Source organism: Rissa tridactyla, chromosome Z (genome assembly GCF_028500815.1).
Source record: "Rissa tridactyla isolate bRisTri1 chromosome Z, bRisTri1.patW.cur.20221130, whole genome shotgun sequence".
Taxonomy (NCBI): Eukaryota; Metazoa; Chordata; class Aves; order Charadriiformes; family Laridae; genus Rissa; species Rissa tridactyla.
In genome coordinates, this window is record NC_071497.1 from 75,280,295 (window position 1) to 75,296,116 (window position 15,822).

At 47.8% G+C, this 15,822-nt stretch overlaps 1 protein-coding gene across 4 annotated transcripts in view; it reads left to right on the forward strand.

The window, feature by feature from the left end:
• The window catches only part of PDZD2 (PDZ domain containing 2), a 147,240-nt gene that overhangs the window by 13,845 nt on the left and 117,573 nt on the right, over positions 1–15,822 (forward strand). The window contains exon 1 of one of the 4 annotated variants that reach the window (XM_054185693.1): positions 9,813–9,933. The exons of the other annotated variants lie outside the window; for them this stretch is intronic. The gene's annotated coding sequence lies outside the window, so the exon portion shown is untranslated. Of the gene's footprint in view, positions 1–9,812; positions 9,934–15,822 lie in introns of those variants that run through there. 4 annotated transcript variants of the gene reach the window in all.

Below are 15,822 nucleotides of genomic sequence, written 5' to 3' on the forward strand. Positions count from 1 at the left end.
TGAGCAGCCTGGTCTAGTGGGAGGTGTCCCTGCCCATGGCAGGGGGTTGGAACTAGATGATCTTTAAGGTCCCTTCCAACCTAACCCACTCAGTGATTCTGTGATTCTATAAGTTATGTTTGCATAAACTGTATATGACTTAGAGCTATGTATCTAACTCATGTCAGGGTCTTTCAGCCTAATGGATAGCATGTGTGGACTTGAGAAGTGTTGGGTCCTGGTCAAGCCTTTTCCCGCAGCTGGGAACAAGCCACAGCCCCGGTGACAGGGAGGTGATGACAGCATCTCACTTTCTGCAGGTGCTTGAGCTCTCTGGGGGAAAAGCACGTTATTAAATGTGGGGTTTTACTGCGAAGCATTTCTTTCCAGATACCTGCCCGTCTGTTGAAGGGTTATAAAGTCAGAGCAGCTTCATAAGGGCTAAAATTCTTTGAAATACCTATTTCTGCAGAAGTACATTTGAGCAATACAAATAAGCCCTATTTTATGAGATACCTGGTTATGAATTTAGCCACTATCCAGTCTTCCCAAGTGTCTCCAAGAGGCATCAGTGCAAACAAGTGAGACTTATTTACCTGTAGGGTTTTGCTAGAGTAATGACAGAATGGAAAAACTGAATTCTGTTTTTCCGAGGCCTTGAAGCCAAAATATTGTCCTTTTCTGCGCCTAGTGCAGACTTTGAGGGAAAAAAAAAGCAACAAAAAAACAACCTTGTTTTTGTCGTGGTGCTCCAGCCAACATGCAGCTGAAGTTTGATTTCCAGATACAGTATTTGAGGTTTGTTGTGAAGTGAGAAGGTCCAAAGCCAAGCCTGCTGGAGCTGCCAGTATTCTAGTTGGAGCAATCACTCCAGTTTATAAAACTTTGCATATTGTACCCTCACCGGGTTATCTTTCAGAGATGAAAGTGCAAAAGTCTAACAGGGCAGCTCTGGATGTGGGACCCTGGGGAAAAAAGAGCCACTTTGGAGCTTTACTGGGGAAAACGTAATGACATGCTTTCCTGTTCAATGCGGCTCTTATTTGGTGAGAACTTCCTTGCAAGTATAAACAGGCTCCTTGGGAAGCAACTGAGCTTAGGAGGAACCAGTATCAGTGTCAAGATAAGCATGCAAGAAAAACAGGATTAAATATACCCATGTAATTCATCTCATGGCTGCCTGGCTGAATAGTGGGAAAAGTCTGGTAATGCTGGGAGCACCTCCCTGCCCCAGCCCCGAAGATAATCCTCTTTTGTGGTCACCTTGCACACGTTCCCCTTGTTTTTTGGTCCTCCATTTGGTATTTAGGGAGCCCGTGGGAGATGTGCAGTGACGGAGCGGGAGTTTCAGGCGTGGACAAAAGGAGGAGGTTTGTGCCGCTGCTCATGTTGTCCAGGGACTTCTGTTTCTGGGGTTCCCCAGACTCCTCTTCTGAAGACTAACTTTGTGCAGGGAATGGGACAAAAAAAAGTGAACATGAGGCCAGGCTGAGGGTTTCCATCTTGGTCACTTTTTGCCGCCTGCTCTTTTGGCAGCATTCATCAAAGCAGTCTGAAAATTGTGTCCTGGAGGAATGGCTTGATTGAATATTTAAATTTTAAACTTACCGTGGCTCTTATTTTTCCCCAGGTCAGCTGCATATTGGAACTTTTAACCTTTAGATTGTGCCAATTGATCAAAATGTTCCTGTGTAGTCACTGAGGCCTCTTTCTTTTTTTTTTTTTTTTGTTTCCCTTTCAATTGATGGCAAAATCTGCTCCTGACTTGGGAAGGAGGTATGGGACATTACCAAATGAAAGCCTGAAATCATGGAATAGCATTTATTGCTCTTAATACCCCTTCTCTTTGCCTTCAAAAGGGAAATTATTTTTCACTCCTTATAATTTTTTCATCCCCCCAGGCATTTTACATAAACACTGTAGGGGAAGGGGATGAATCCCAAATGTTAGGGCATACAGGAGTGATTCCTGATTTCCATATATGTAAGGATTATGCGAGGGTAAATCAATTAACTAAAGAGGTGACTCTTGGTTTATGACCACATAAAAGGAGAACTGGACCTGCAAGATGTGTTTTCAGATATGGTCAGCTGCCACAGATTGGTCCATAAGGAAACATCACAGCTCCAAAAAATTAACATGAAGCTAAGGACCAGTCATAAATCTCTCACCCAACAAGATACAGTGATATCCTAGTGAAAAACCCAAAACGGATCAGAAATCCAAGAAAGATCCTGCCCACAGCACCCATAAGCATGATGCCTGAGATCTGCAATTAGTACCAGATGCCACTGATACATGGCGTGGAGCCTGTAACAAAGACACGCTGGACCCATCCAGCCCAAGCGAGAAGCCTTGCAGATTAAATTTGTGTTAGTTGGAGCCTGTAGATTGCTTTAGCAAGCAAAATTGAGCCTGGGTGTTAAGATGATCTGGATCAAGAAATCCAAATTAGGTTTCCTCCTTAAAGAGAAACGAGCACGTTTTGGCACTGGTTTTCGTAACGGTTTTAGAAAGAAAATATTTGGAAACAGATGCAGTACGTTTCTGTATATTAAATCCAGTCTGTGAAATAAAACTACTCTCTCTGACTGCACAGAATGGTCAGAAGACTTCTGGAACAAAATCCTCCCTAAATCTCATGTATGTTTTAAGGAAGACTCTTGAAACATTAATAAGTGGCAAGTGGATGGCACGTTCTGACACGCGCTGGGAAGTACACACAGATAAAATGCAGGATGGTTGGTGATGTTTAAAAAGCAAACAAGATCTGGGCTTCCACTTTGAATATCATAAGGTAGGGAGCACAGCGTTATTGCATTAATGGAGGCTAGTCTAGCATAAAATGAAAGCCACATTTGGAACAATCTCTGCATCCCTGGTTTAGGACACTGGGGAGAGTAATATAAAATAACTCCAGGGTGGAGCACAGGTTGCTGGAGGGGGCAGTCTCTGCTGTAACCTACATTATTTTTGTAGTTAAAGAGAAGGCGAAAATGTTTCTTTGAGAGGAAATCCTAGTGAGCAGGCACATATGGGCAGTGCATTTGCCGGGGGGGAGTTAGCCCTCGAACAGAGAGCCTTGTAGCCCTACCTGCTAGGCAAGCCCACCCTAGCTGGGGTGCTGCCAGTGCAGGTAGAGCCTGAGCATCCCGCTGGGTGTTCGCACAGGGGTAAAAGGCTCCATTCCCTCAGCTTTGCTCTGAAAAGGCACCATGCCAGAGCTTGCCTTGCTCCCCATGGAGGTGCGCTGCAGTGTCGGGATGCTCCTGGCAGCCTTCACCAGCAGAAGGGTGGCCTTCCTTCCCTGTCCCAGCATCACGGTGCAGGCGAGGTTGTGGCTGGGGCTGGGAACGGGCACCAGCCTTCCTTTCTTCTGGCCCTTCCCTCTCTCGTCTTTACCTTATCCCCCGTCGTGCTTTTTCTGGGATGTGTGCTCATGTCCCGTTCCGTGTCACGGCTAAACCACTTCCAGTACTGGAAGCAGGGGAAGGCAGGGAGAGCATCTGGAGGGACCACCTGGGAGCTGATTGCCAGCAACATCCTGGTGAGGTAGTTGACCTCTTGGCCAAATTAATCTCTGGTAGATTTGGAGATCCCAGTATGAGGCATGGGCGGCAGTGGGTGTGCAGAGCCCTCCCAACCTTCAACAGCACCTTGCTACCTCAAGCTACTATCTGGCGGGTCTTAAGTACATTTTTCCCCTATCTCTTGACCCTTTTGGGTTAATAATGAGATGTACATCGCGTACTGTGTGTACAGAGTCTTGTTGCTGGGAGATTCAGATCACCGCTCTTGTGCAAAGCAAACAAACCCCGTGGGTATCTGTGTTCCCGGAGGCTGCTGAGCACCCCGTGCAACATTTTACACTCAGCAGAGCTTAGCAGAGTTAAAAATAGTTCTTGTTGTCAAAATATTTCTTGGTAGTAAAAACGTCCTTAGGATACTTTGTGAAGTGGTAACCTTTGGACCAAACAGGGTAGGGAAAAATCAGAACATACGTCTTCAACACTGCAAAAAAAAACCCCAAAAGTTTGTCTTAATTGCGCAATACGGGAGAAAGGTTAAGAGCAGAGAAAACTGGCATCACCTCGGGGAGGGAAAGAATGGAATTTAAATAGAGATCTAAGGGTGAGTACATAATGTAAAATATTATATCTTTGTGAAGTATTTTTCCCTCGGTGCCTGAAAGATTATCTGGGAGAAAATGCCTGGCTCTGTGTAGTGGATAAAGGTCTTGCTGGGAGTCTTTTGAATTCAAGGCAGGGTAAAACCTGACTTTTTTTTTTGTTTGTTTTTAAAGGGTAATGTAAATTCTAAATTTGGCCCCCAAGTTATAATTTCTAAAACCAAGTGTAGATAAGTGTTTCCACCCTGGAAAGAAAAATAACCTTAGTGATGACAGATTGTTTTGTGCAAACGCATGTTCCTGTGTAGAGTCTGAAACCTGGGCCGTACAGGTAAAGAAGTGAATGTATGAAGTGAACAGAAATTAAAATTAAACAGAGGACATTACTGAGACAAAGACAAACAGTAAACAAGGACTGAGATGTGAAAGACAGCTTGATGACTTTTTTCATTTTAATAACTGTAGCTGGTGTTAAATGTAGCAGAAAAGGCAAATTGCTTTAAGACCGTGTAATTTCTAGGTTATTACCCTCTGTTTTACTTCAGCAGACTAGTACATTTTCTTATATCTGTTTTTTGCTCTCCAATCTTGAGTTACTGCTTTGTATTTTGACGTTAAATACAGTATACTTAATGCCATGTAAATCTCCACTGTTGGGTACTAATTGATATTCTATTATTCTGGTAATACCTGAATTAGAGAACTGCTGGGTGAGAAGGCTTTATCCCCTATAGATTTGTAGTAACCTCTAAATAAATTCTATGAGCACATAAAGAAATTAAATAAAAAGTGAGCTCAGAACTATAAAATGTAGATACACTGCATCACAGTTTGGAGTTGCATGGAATATTCTCTAAAAGTAGGAATTTTTTCATGTATATAATTGATTTTTAAAACGATCAGCTTATTACTAAACTGTAAATGCATAAAATCATCTCTAATATGGCTGCTTACTAAGCATTATGACTTTCACAAACAACTCTCTGCCCACAGAGCTGAAGCTCTGGCTAATGGGGTATATTTGGAAGAGGTGTTCCAGAAGAGGGCTTGTGGGGAGCTGTAGGACAGGGTTATCAATACAGTCAGGCTTAGGACACCCACTGCCCCCCCAGGAAACCCCAAGCAAACAAAAAAAACCCCAAACCAGTCCACTGGAGAAATTTGCTGAAAATTTCTGTTTTGAAGACTAGTGAGCTTTCACATTTTAAACATCAATTAGCCTTGATATAGGAAGTTTCAATGTAAGCTCTCTGGGACAAAGACCCCAGGTCCGTATTTTCATTACAAATGACTGACAGTATTTTGATCGCAATAAAAATGATAATAATGGATAAATTAATAGATTAATAAAATTGAATGGTTCAGTTTCCCAGCAGCTCTCAATACTCCTTCTTATGATTAGCTTTTCATATTTTGCCAAAGAAACCCTGCCTTCTATAACAGGAGAAAACATCTATACCCCACATAAGTAAGGAGAACAGCTGAACAGCTTGCTGACACACAGGGACAAGACACCAGAACATCCCCCCCCCCCCCGCCCCCGCCAAAAAAAAAATCACTGAAAAACATCTCATTCCATACTATTTGTATGGTGGGAGGAACGAGAGAGTGTTTACAAATAATTCTAGCATAGCTCTTGCAAGGGCCTGTCTGCCCGCAATTTGCACATAAAACCCCACTGAAGATTAAGGGCTGGGGTGTTTCCAGCCAGACCTGGAGCTGTTTGGAATTTTTTTGGTCATTGGCATTTTTTCTGTACACCCCGTGAGTGGCTGGCAGGGGGTTTGCAGGCGGCAGGAGAGGACCCAGGTGTGCCTGCAAGCCGAGACCCGGGTGGCTCTGGGGGGATGCTGGCTATGGGCTCTGGTATTCAGCTCTCCAGGGCTGTTTATAGTACTTGTGTGTTGGAGCTATTAAACTTGCATTTTTTTTCAATTTTTTTTTTTTTTAAATGACTTTTGTTGTGCTTGTGGGGAGCAGAAATGGTAAGGGAAAAGTTTTCTCTGCGGCATTTGTCTCATAGCATAATAGCATCTGGTGCAGAAATGGGGCTTTCTGGAGGTGGTGTTTGCGGAGATTTAGGGAATTCGGTGGCCTGAATGCACTGAATCGGCAAAACGAACTGTGGGGAGATTCACGCGGAGGTCAGGGAGGGGATTTTTGTATTTACCCTGGCATGGCTGGGAGCAGAATGTGTCTTTTGCAGTCCTTGGCTCTGCCTTGGCGCGCTGGACTCCTATGCACTGTTAACCTTCTTTTGTGTCATTTTTGTGGTTTCTGGCGCAGTTTGCTGTTTTCTTTTAGGAAAAAATGGAACATCATATTGTTGTTTTGGGTTATATGTGGTCCTGGATGTAGATGCTTATTGTGTCTTCAGAAGAATTCCATTTAATTCTGTATATTCATTTTGCTGCCCATCAGATCCACAAAAGTCTTGAATCCTGGGAACACGTACCATATAATTGACTTTATCTGTGTGTGTTGTGTGTCGGGGGTGTCAGACATCTGGTGCCCAGGACACAGCAGTGTCGGGAGAATGCAAATGACCGTGTCTGTTGTAAAGGACAAATTTTTCTAGTGCTTCCAGCTGCTGAAGGTAACATTTGAGATAAAGCTTAAATGTAGTGCAGTTTTAGGTACTCGGGAACAGACCTGGCACATATGAACTCTCCTCAGCCGCCTCCTTGAAGTGTTAACGTCTAATACTAACACATTAGTGGAGCTGGAGCTGGTTTCAGTGACATTTAGTTTGTACGAGTGTGGCTCTGAGGTGATTTGTGTTCATCGCTGTTTTTGTGAATGTGAATCAAGAACTTGCATGGGCAAAGAGAAGATGATGAGTAAAGAACCAAAAATAACGGTAGCCCCTAACACGCCATGCAGCATTTTCCTTGTGAAGTGGCATGGGATGCAACTGCATCTTTATTAGCTAAGTACCAAACTGCTTTTTCTGCAGCCTTCTTTTGACTGCAACCTGAAAGTTTCACTAGTTCATAGTTTCTCCATCCTTAATTTTCTCCATCCTTGATTTTTCACTCCTGAAATTCAAGCTAGGAAGGAATTTGATGCCCTGTTCTGTGGGGCAGTAGAAGATGGTCTGGTCTAAGTAGTTCCCCTTGTTGTTTGTATATGTGCGTGGTGTTTTCTTTTGGATAGATTTGCTCTATGTGTTTATAAATCAATGCTTTACCTGTAAAAAAACATATGATTCAAATCCTCTTTTGGCTTGTATCACCACAAATTACACAGAACCACAGAATCACAGAAGTGAAGTGCCCACCTGGCACTGGAAGTGCCCAGCGGTTTTGGACTTTCCTGGTGCCCAAGAGCCTGTTTCTGTGCTCTCATCCACGGGACGTTGCTGTTGTTCGTCTGTCTCCTTGTCCCATGGGGACCTCCCCATGCCATTTCCCTGCCCGCCATGCCTCCTCAGGCCAGCTGGGAGGAGAAACCACCTTCTCACACGCTCTGGCTGCTTCTGCCTCGATTTTACTGGGCAGGACTTCGCATTTTCCTTTGCATTTGAATAGGAAGTTAGGTCATATCTGTGGCCCATAGATAAACATTTCATGGAGCTTTCTGGACTTCCAGTACCATAGGAGACTCTGCGGGATAAACCCCTGTGGTCTCTTTTCTGCTTATGACTGTAGCCTAAATAGTTAGGGGGACAAAAGAAGGCATCCCAGGCTGTGATTCCTGCTCCAAAACTCTTTTGTATTGTTATAATAACCGGGTTGTGGACACAATGCAGTTTTTAGGGCAGGGACTCAGGACAACCTCTCCTCCCACGTGAATGTCCTGAATTTTGGATTCTCTTTTGCACAGAGGAATGCAGTTAAAAGAAGAGGTGACGGAGAGGGCTTAGGCAGGAGGCGTCTGGAGGCTACTTATTTTCCCAGGGAGACAGTGCTAGGGAAATACCGCTGGTGCGCATTTCTCTCCTCTCACACAGAACTTGCGGTCCGTACCCCAGATGAGCTCCCCAATCCCTGTGCTGCCAGAGGACGGACACAGCCATCACACCCTACTCCTCTCACTGTGCTCAAAATCTTATCTCTGCTTTTTAAATGAAGGGGCTTATGAGTTGTTGGGTTTGGGGGTGGTTTTTTTGGTTTTTTGTTTTTTGTTTTTTTTTTTTTCCTCAGGAGATGTCAGGCCATGAATCACGATTGGAAGGGAGGCATTTCCTGGTTAGCAGTGTTGAGCCCCAGAAAGAGGCACATCCCAAGGATTAGCTCTAGCTATGTTAACTGTTGGTGTGCTCAATTTTGACACCTAATTAACTACCTGCTTGCCTGGGAGCTGAGGCACTGACACCAGGCTGTGCATTTTGCTCCAAGGAACAAAGCCTGGAGTCTTCTGTCTCCCTCTGAACTCCTGTCTCCCTCTAAACTCCTGGAAGGCTGAAAAGCACGCTGAAAATTCTGAAAAACACGAGGGACGGTTCTTTCTGTGTAGGGTAGTACTGTATATGAGAGCCAGGACTCCTGTGAGCAAAGCTAAGCTGTTAAGAGACTGCTTGAATGCAGCATGGGGCTCAGTGGAAGAGTTTCATCCTTGTCTATCTTGATTACAGCCTGATCTGCTCACTCCTTGGGCAAATATAATAATTTTTTTTTTTTTTTAATACAGTTACAGGAAGGCGTTGTTCCCTGGTGTAAGGCCAGAACTTCTGTCATTAAAAGATGACTCTGACCACGGTTGCGTAGTTGAGACACTAGAAGTAAAAAATGCAATATTGGTTATAACCTGTGTTAGGCCTGCCGGGAACTGGCTGCCACACACCTGAAAAATGGCCGTGAGATGTTAAACGACAGCCTGTGATAAAGACGCATCAGAAGAAAACAGCCCCTTGTTGTTGTGTGGAGGCGGCAGTGGGGATTTTAATTGGGATACCCCAAGTGGGATCATTTTCCAAGCGGGGCCAAAGTATGCGGGATGGCTTTCAGCAGGAGAAAGGTTTGGATGGAGCAAGTGCGTAGGGAGGGAGAAACACCGTGTAAGGTCCTCTAAGACAGAGCCAGGCTGCTCCGGGGAGAGGGTGGTCACCGGGATGGGGGATGCAGCCAGGGGCCGGGGCTGGCACTGGGCACTGGGTGGTGGTGGGACACACAACGCTACGGCAATGTCGCGGGCTCCTGCGGGACGCCGGGCACGCCGGGGTGGAGAGGTGTTCCGTGCGGGTCCCGGCGCGCGGTGCGGTGGTGCAGGTCCCGTTGTGCGGTGCGGTGCGGTGCACGGGTCCCGGTGCGCGGAGCGGTGCGGCGGCGCAGGTCCCGTTGTGTGCTGTGGTGCGGTGTGGTGCGGTGCACGGGTCCCGCGGCGCGGCGCGGTGCGGCGCAGTGCAGTGGGGGCAGGTGGCGCGGGTCGCGGTGCGCGGGGCAGTGCGCGGGGCGGGTCCCGGCGCGCGACGGTGCGCGGAGCGGTGCGCGCGGAGCGGTGCGCGGAGCGGTGCGCGCAGCGGGTCCCGGTGCGCGGGGCGGTGCGCGGGGCGGGGCGGCAACGCGGGTCCCGGGGCGCGGCGGGGCGCGGAGCGGGGCGGGGCGGCGGCGCGGGGCCGTGCGTGGCCGCCTGCAGCCGCGCCCCGCGCCCGGGAGGCGGCGGCGCCGCCGAAGGTGCCTCCCCGCCGGCGGCGGCAGTAGCAGCAGCAGCAGCAGCAGCAGCGGCAGAGGCGGCAGCAGCCTCCGCCGGCGCGCAGCGGCTCCGCGGCTCGGTGCCGGCAGGTGATTAAGCGGATGAGCGGGCTGCGGGCGGGGATCAGCCGCGGCCGCCGGCTGCTGCGGGGAGGCTGAGCCCGGCGGCGAAGGGACGGGAGGCGCGGAGAGGTGCGCGGGGCGCGGAGCCGCAAGTTGTGTCGGTGGCCGGAGCGGGGCGGGGGTGCGCGGCGGACCCCGCGGAAGGTGGGGGACGGGACCGCGGTGCGGCTGCCGGGCGGCCCCGGGGGGGTTATGTGTCCCGGTGGCGGGGGTGCCCCGCGGGAGCCGCTGCAGCGCCGTGTGCGGAGACCCCCCCACCCCGAGCCGGGCTGGGGGCTCCTGGCTCGGGGCTGGGCAGAAACTTTGGGTGCGGTGTGGCGTGAGCGTCGGGTCTCCCGTGGGGACGGGTCTGGGTCCGAAACCGCCGAGCAGTTCGTTTGGGGAAAACCTCCCCAACTCTAGGCACAAAACGCCTTCCTGGAGGACACATGAATACCAGATTTTTAAAATGAAAGCGCTGCTGAAAGCCTTGCAGAGGAGCTTCGCTTGGCAGGCTCGTGCACTGAAGGCTTTTAATAAAGAAAATATATTGTCTTCCAACTGGATGCAAAAAATAGAGCTGAATTATCACTTCCCTAAATCATGATTTCTGGCTTTCAGTTAGGAGAGCTTTTGGTGGCATTCAAGTGCCACAGCCATCATGTTCTCTAAATATCTCCTAATCCTCAAGCAAACAAAAGTCTGTTGGTGTTTAGTGGGTTTTGTACATGTAGGGCATAGGCGCACTTCGTTCTTAGTTCATATTTACTTTATGTTGATACAGATTCAATGCTTCTGCTCAGCCCTGCGTTTTGGCAGGGTCCTCTCTTGCAGCGGAACTGGGGGGACCTTCTAAATGAAGCTAACAAGTAAAATATGCTTTGAAATGGAGTGCAGATGGGAAACGTCTTAAGTATTGTGTTGCACAACAGTGCGCTCTCTGTGTGTGCCATTCAGCCCACAAAACTCTAGGTTTTATGAATGCATCCACAAGCTGAAGTGGACCCTGCACTGTTCAGAAATACCATGGATTAAAGTCTGGAACAGCAGCAGTTCCGATGAGAAAGGTTCATTTGTTTCTTTCCTGACAGTACTTCTAATGCCTAACACCTCTGGTCAGCGTGGTTGTTAGAAACATGTATGCGTCCTAAGTTTTTAATTCCAAAGCATTCTCAAATTGTTGAATAAGAAGAGTAGCTGGTGTTTGCTGGCTCAGGTGGATGGTGTTTTAACTTTTCTCGAGCTGTTTTGTGAGTTACGCAGCTGTCTCTTGCATCCTGAAGCATTATTGTGGGTTGCCGTTTCATACCGACTGATAGTAGCACTCTTGACAGTAGAAATCGGCGTTCTCTACCCCAGTTTCTTTACCCCACATCCCACCCTTCTTCACGGTAGGGAGTGTCTCTTTGGCTCCATCTCCTGGCTCAAAAAGGGGATCCCCCTTCATGGAGGGGCTGTGGAGAGGTGGGAAGCCTCCGGGTGGTGTTGGTAAAAGGTGGGCGAGAACAGTGATGGAAGCTGCTTCTTGGACTCGAACTGTGATCTTGGGATCTGTTGCAGCAGGGCACCTGCAGCTTCCAACTGGAGTGGGAATTAGGTCCTCGCTTTTTGCATGGGAAGGGAGCATGTCTCTTGTGTTACTTCTGCTTATGTCTTGGGAAGACTTTTGACGTAGTGACTAAATATTATCGTGGTATTTAGAAAACCATAATTTAGTATTTCATTCCTCGCATGGATCTGCTGGAAGGGTTAGTCATCTTGCCTGATATATCTCTGTGCGTGATCTTTTGGTGGAAATGTGTTAATGATACATCCTTTATGTCATGATTTTTCTGCATGGTCAGGAAAGTGTGTTGCCTGCAAATTATTAATCCACTTGAAATAGAAAACCTGTGGCAGTATGGAAGGACCTTGCTGTGATTTAGCAGATATATGACTATGCGTGGACTTTGAGTGTGAGCAGAGGGAATCCCATTCTGCAAGCACAGTAAGATCCTTCCTTTGTGGGGGATCTCCTGCATGCCCTGTTTTTAGTGGAGAAAACTTTGTTCAAGTGCAAAAGACAGGAGAAAAAGAGCCTTAACCAGACCGTAGAACCAGGATACCTGTCCTCTCCATGACAGCCAGACTTCTGTATCTACTCACCCCCCATGACAGCCAGACTTCTGTATCTACCCACTGTGCCCCAAAGAGAAGGGAGGAGGTGGCAGGCTCTGTTCTGGCACTGACCATCAGCCCTTGAGATGCTGTTGGGAGGAGCAGAGCAGTAAGGTGTAACGCTCTGGAGCTGGCAGATATGTGAAATTGCAAAGATCTCTTTTGTTTCTCTGTAGATGTCCTGTGTATTCCAGCAAATACTAAATAGGTCTTTATTTGTCAGTGCCACTTAATGCCTTGTTATTATTGTTTAAAGTATGGTAAGTGAGGAGGGATTGGGGTAAGAACTGATGAAGACACCATGGTGTGGTGTGGGTGTTACCTATTTATTTTTTTTTTAATTTGTGTGGCACTGTCCCTTTCTTTGAATCCTAAGGAATGGAAATGCCATGGATCTTTCCTTGCCAAGGGAGGGGTCTGGAGCTCAGTCATAGTGGATATAGCCCTCCTTACGGACACTAGGGTTTTTTTGCCCTAGTGCACAGCGTTCCCTGTTTGCATGCAGCGATGTTCCCCCTCACACATGCAGTCTGGCAGTGGGGGAGTCCCTGGGAAGAGGACAGCCTCTCGTGAGCTGTGGTGGCCCAGGGCTTCTCTCCAGTCATCCAGAACCTCTCCCTTGCGGCTGAACATCGGTGTGTCTCTGAAAGCGTGTTATGTCCACCGAGTCCACTGCAGAGGAAAAAAAAGGTGCTTCTCATCAGATTTGCTCAGTATATCTTCTGAAGTCTGCGCCTAGCTTTTTAGCATGCTTTGCGCCTGCTGCGACCACAGAGCCACCACCACCAGCCTTCCAAGGCTGAGCTGAATTATTTTCCGACTTACGTATCACCAAGAGACGCATCAGCTACAAGAGATTCCAGCTGCAGAACGTGTGTGTGCGCCGTCTTGTTCAGATGTTATTTCCTTAATAAAATTGCTCGTTTGGCGTAAAAGAGTTGTTGGCTGGTTTTGGGTGTGGGGCTTTTTCCCCCCGCCTCCCTCCTTCCAGCCCTGGGATACAACAGTCAACTTGTGTTCTCTCTGACTTGTCCTGGAAGTTAATTTAAGGTACAGTCCGCAGTCCTGGTAGAGCTGTGATTGCAGAGGACTTGAGGTAGTAGCCTGTTTGACATGTGGGGATAGAAATGGGTGGTTTTGTGGGTTCGCAAAGGACAGGAGAAAGGCAGCAGCCCTTGAAGAATCCTTCACAGGCTTTAACTGGGGAGCTGCCTACACCCAGCCTCTTGAAAATCCTGTCCGCAAGGACTCTAGTGAAATTTGGTTCATCTCGATACGCCCTGACTTCACACACAAACTCATGCACACGTGCGTTCATTTGCTGTAGGCTGAGGCACGTTTCTTCAGAGTCCTGTCGCTTTTCTTCTTCCCTGCCCTTCCTCCTTCTCCCCCTCCTCCAGACCTTGCCTCGTGGTCACTGTTGCTCCGTCCAAAAGGTCTGGTTCTCAGTGAAGCCTGCGAGGTGGTGTGCAACCTGCGGAGCAGGATTCGGAACATCTGCTCTACCTGATGGACAGGAAGCATTTTGCTCATTGTAGGAATGCCGTCACTTCTGGAGTAAATGCACTCGGTGTTTTGCTAGGCTAAAGGCTTGCAAGAGCCTGAGGCTGCCGATGAGGAATAATACATTTAGTTAAAATACACAGTGGAATTCTGTTATTGTAATCCAAAACGTAGTGAGTGAGTGAGAGCTTAACCCAGGATTCAGGGCAAATGTTCTCATTTCTGCAGAGGGCTCCGTGAATCTTGAGTGATCAGTGACTGAAGTCACTTGTCACTTAAGCCAAAAGCTGGCACAGGTCCCGGTCCCTTTTCCAGAGTTGTGTAAAACTGGGGTGCATGGAAATGCCTCAGCTTTGGAACCCAGCCTTAGTCCACCTGGTGGCCCAGAGGTGCATCTCCAGAGCTTCTGGCTGTGGGAAGGTGGTTGTAGCACTCCGGGTTGTCTCAGTGTGGAGCCAGCTCAGGTCAAGTAGATCCGTATAACGTTAGGAGAAAGTGTCTCTGCTGCTCCTAGGCTGGCATGGGATGCGCTGTGGCTGTGTTTGCTTAGCCCTGTGCTGGAGTGAGCTGGCCCAGGCGTGCCGGCTTTCAGGCATGCCATACCATTGCCATGTTTTAACAGTTTGTATACAACTCTTCTCCTGAAAAGGGTGATGGGTTAAATCCAATTTTATGCAAATCTAATGTAAATCTGGAAGGTAGGTTGAACACTGCAAGGGGAAGGCTGTTTGCGTAGCTGCCAGCATTGCTTTCTGGAGACTTGGGTTCACATTGGCGTAGTCCACTTGATTTGTCCCACAGCATCTCAAGTGCTTCCCTACAGCATGGAGAAGCTCTTGGCTCCAGGTGAATTCTGCTGGAGCTGGAGATTTGCAGTAACTTGCAGAATTTGACCTTTTGTCTCAAGAAACTGTGGCAAGTCTTCCAAGTACTACTGTGAGTATGTATGAAATAGGCAGGGAATGTATCCATAAATCCCCGCAGCTGCTGGTGCGCTGGCAGAGCAGCAGGGCAGCAGCAATGTTGCTGACACAGGAGTTGTGGAGAGGAGCAGGAATCTCACCCTCCTGAACAGGAAGGAAACACATTTTCAAGTTCTTGTCCATAGCCCGGAATGGTCAGGAATGCCTTGGTGGGGTCAGACTTCTGTGCTGCTTGTTCACAGAGGGTCTTGTAGCCCGAGGAGGGAGTAACTACACCAGGCAAAAGATCTTTGTCCTGTCTCTTTGAACACTGAACTTCCTCTTTTGGGGACAGGATGTTTTGCAAGGTGGACTGATCCAGTTACAGCTCTTGTGCTCTTCTAGGTCAAAGCTGGAAGAGCAGAGGGGAGGAGGGTACAGCAGGCAAAGTGAAAAGTTATGGAGATCCTTAAACACACTGACATGTAGGAAACAGCTTTTAAAAGAGCTGTTTAAAATATGAATGAACACGAGATGTAAATGACTTGCTAAGAGACCAGCTTTCAGAGAAGAAATAACCATTGGGGACTGCGTGGCTTATAGTGGGTATGCATCCAACTGGATGAAGTGTCTGGCTCTTTCCCAGATTCTTTAATGTGAAAATATTTATTGAAAGTGACTTTTTGATTCTGTGGGCCTTGACCAGTGACCTAGGGATAAGCATGATTTGCTGAGCTGATACTTGTGCCTTTTTGGGTTCGGATGCAGCACGGGTTTGTTTGTTGACTGCTTCTGGTGAAGTGGTATCTCTGGTGTAAATTCTCCATTGCTTGGTTGATGATGAGCCAACTGATAAGAAGCTGGGGAAAGTTGCTTTCTTCAGCAAAGGGAAGTTATTTCTTGTAGATCTCCTGGGAGGAAAGCTGTGAAGGATGTAGAAATGCTTTCTGCATGAAGTCACCTCAGCTTTTTTGTGTTGTTCATGAAATAAGGGTGAAAAAAGTAAAATGGATTTGGTAGGAACCACCAGGCACCACCTGCCTAACAAGACCCAGCACTGGTGCAAGAGGTCTTGAAGACTTAAAACTGTGGTGCCTTGTTGAATTCCCTGGGCTGGAGTCTGAATGGCTGAGCAGGGATGAAAGAGTGAGAAAAGGCTTGTGGATGGGGCGGAGAAATGCTTCTCTAGGGAGGTGGACACATCTGCGAGAGGCAGCAAAGGAAAACCTCTGTGAAGTGCCTGCTGGAAGGGGAAGTGACCTGAGGTAGGTAGCTTGCATCTTGTAGAGAAGGCATGCGTTTGTCCATGCATTGGTGTCTTCTGACTGCTTGAGGTGTCGCTGGGCACTTTCAAGGGAGCTCAGAAGTTACAGGGTTTCCAGGGAGAACCTCTCTTCAGGCTGCTCTCTCCAGCTGG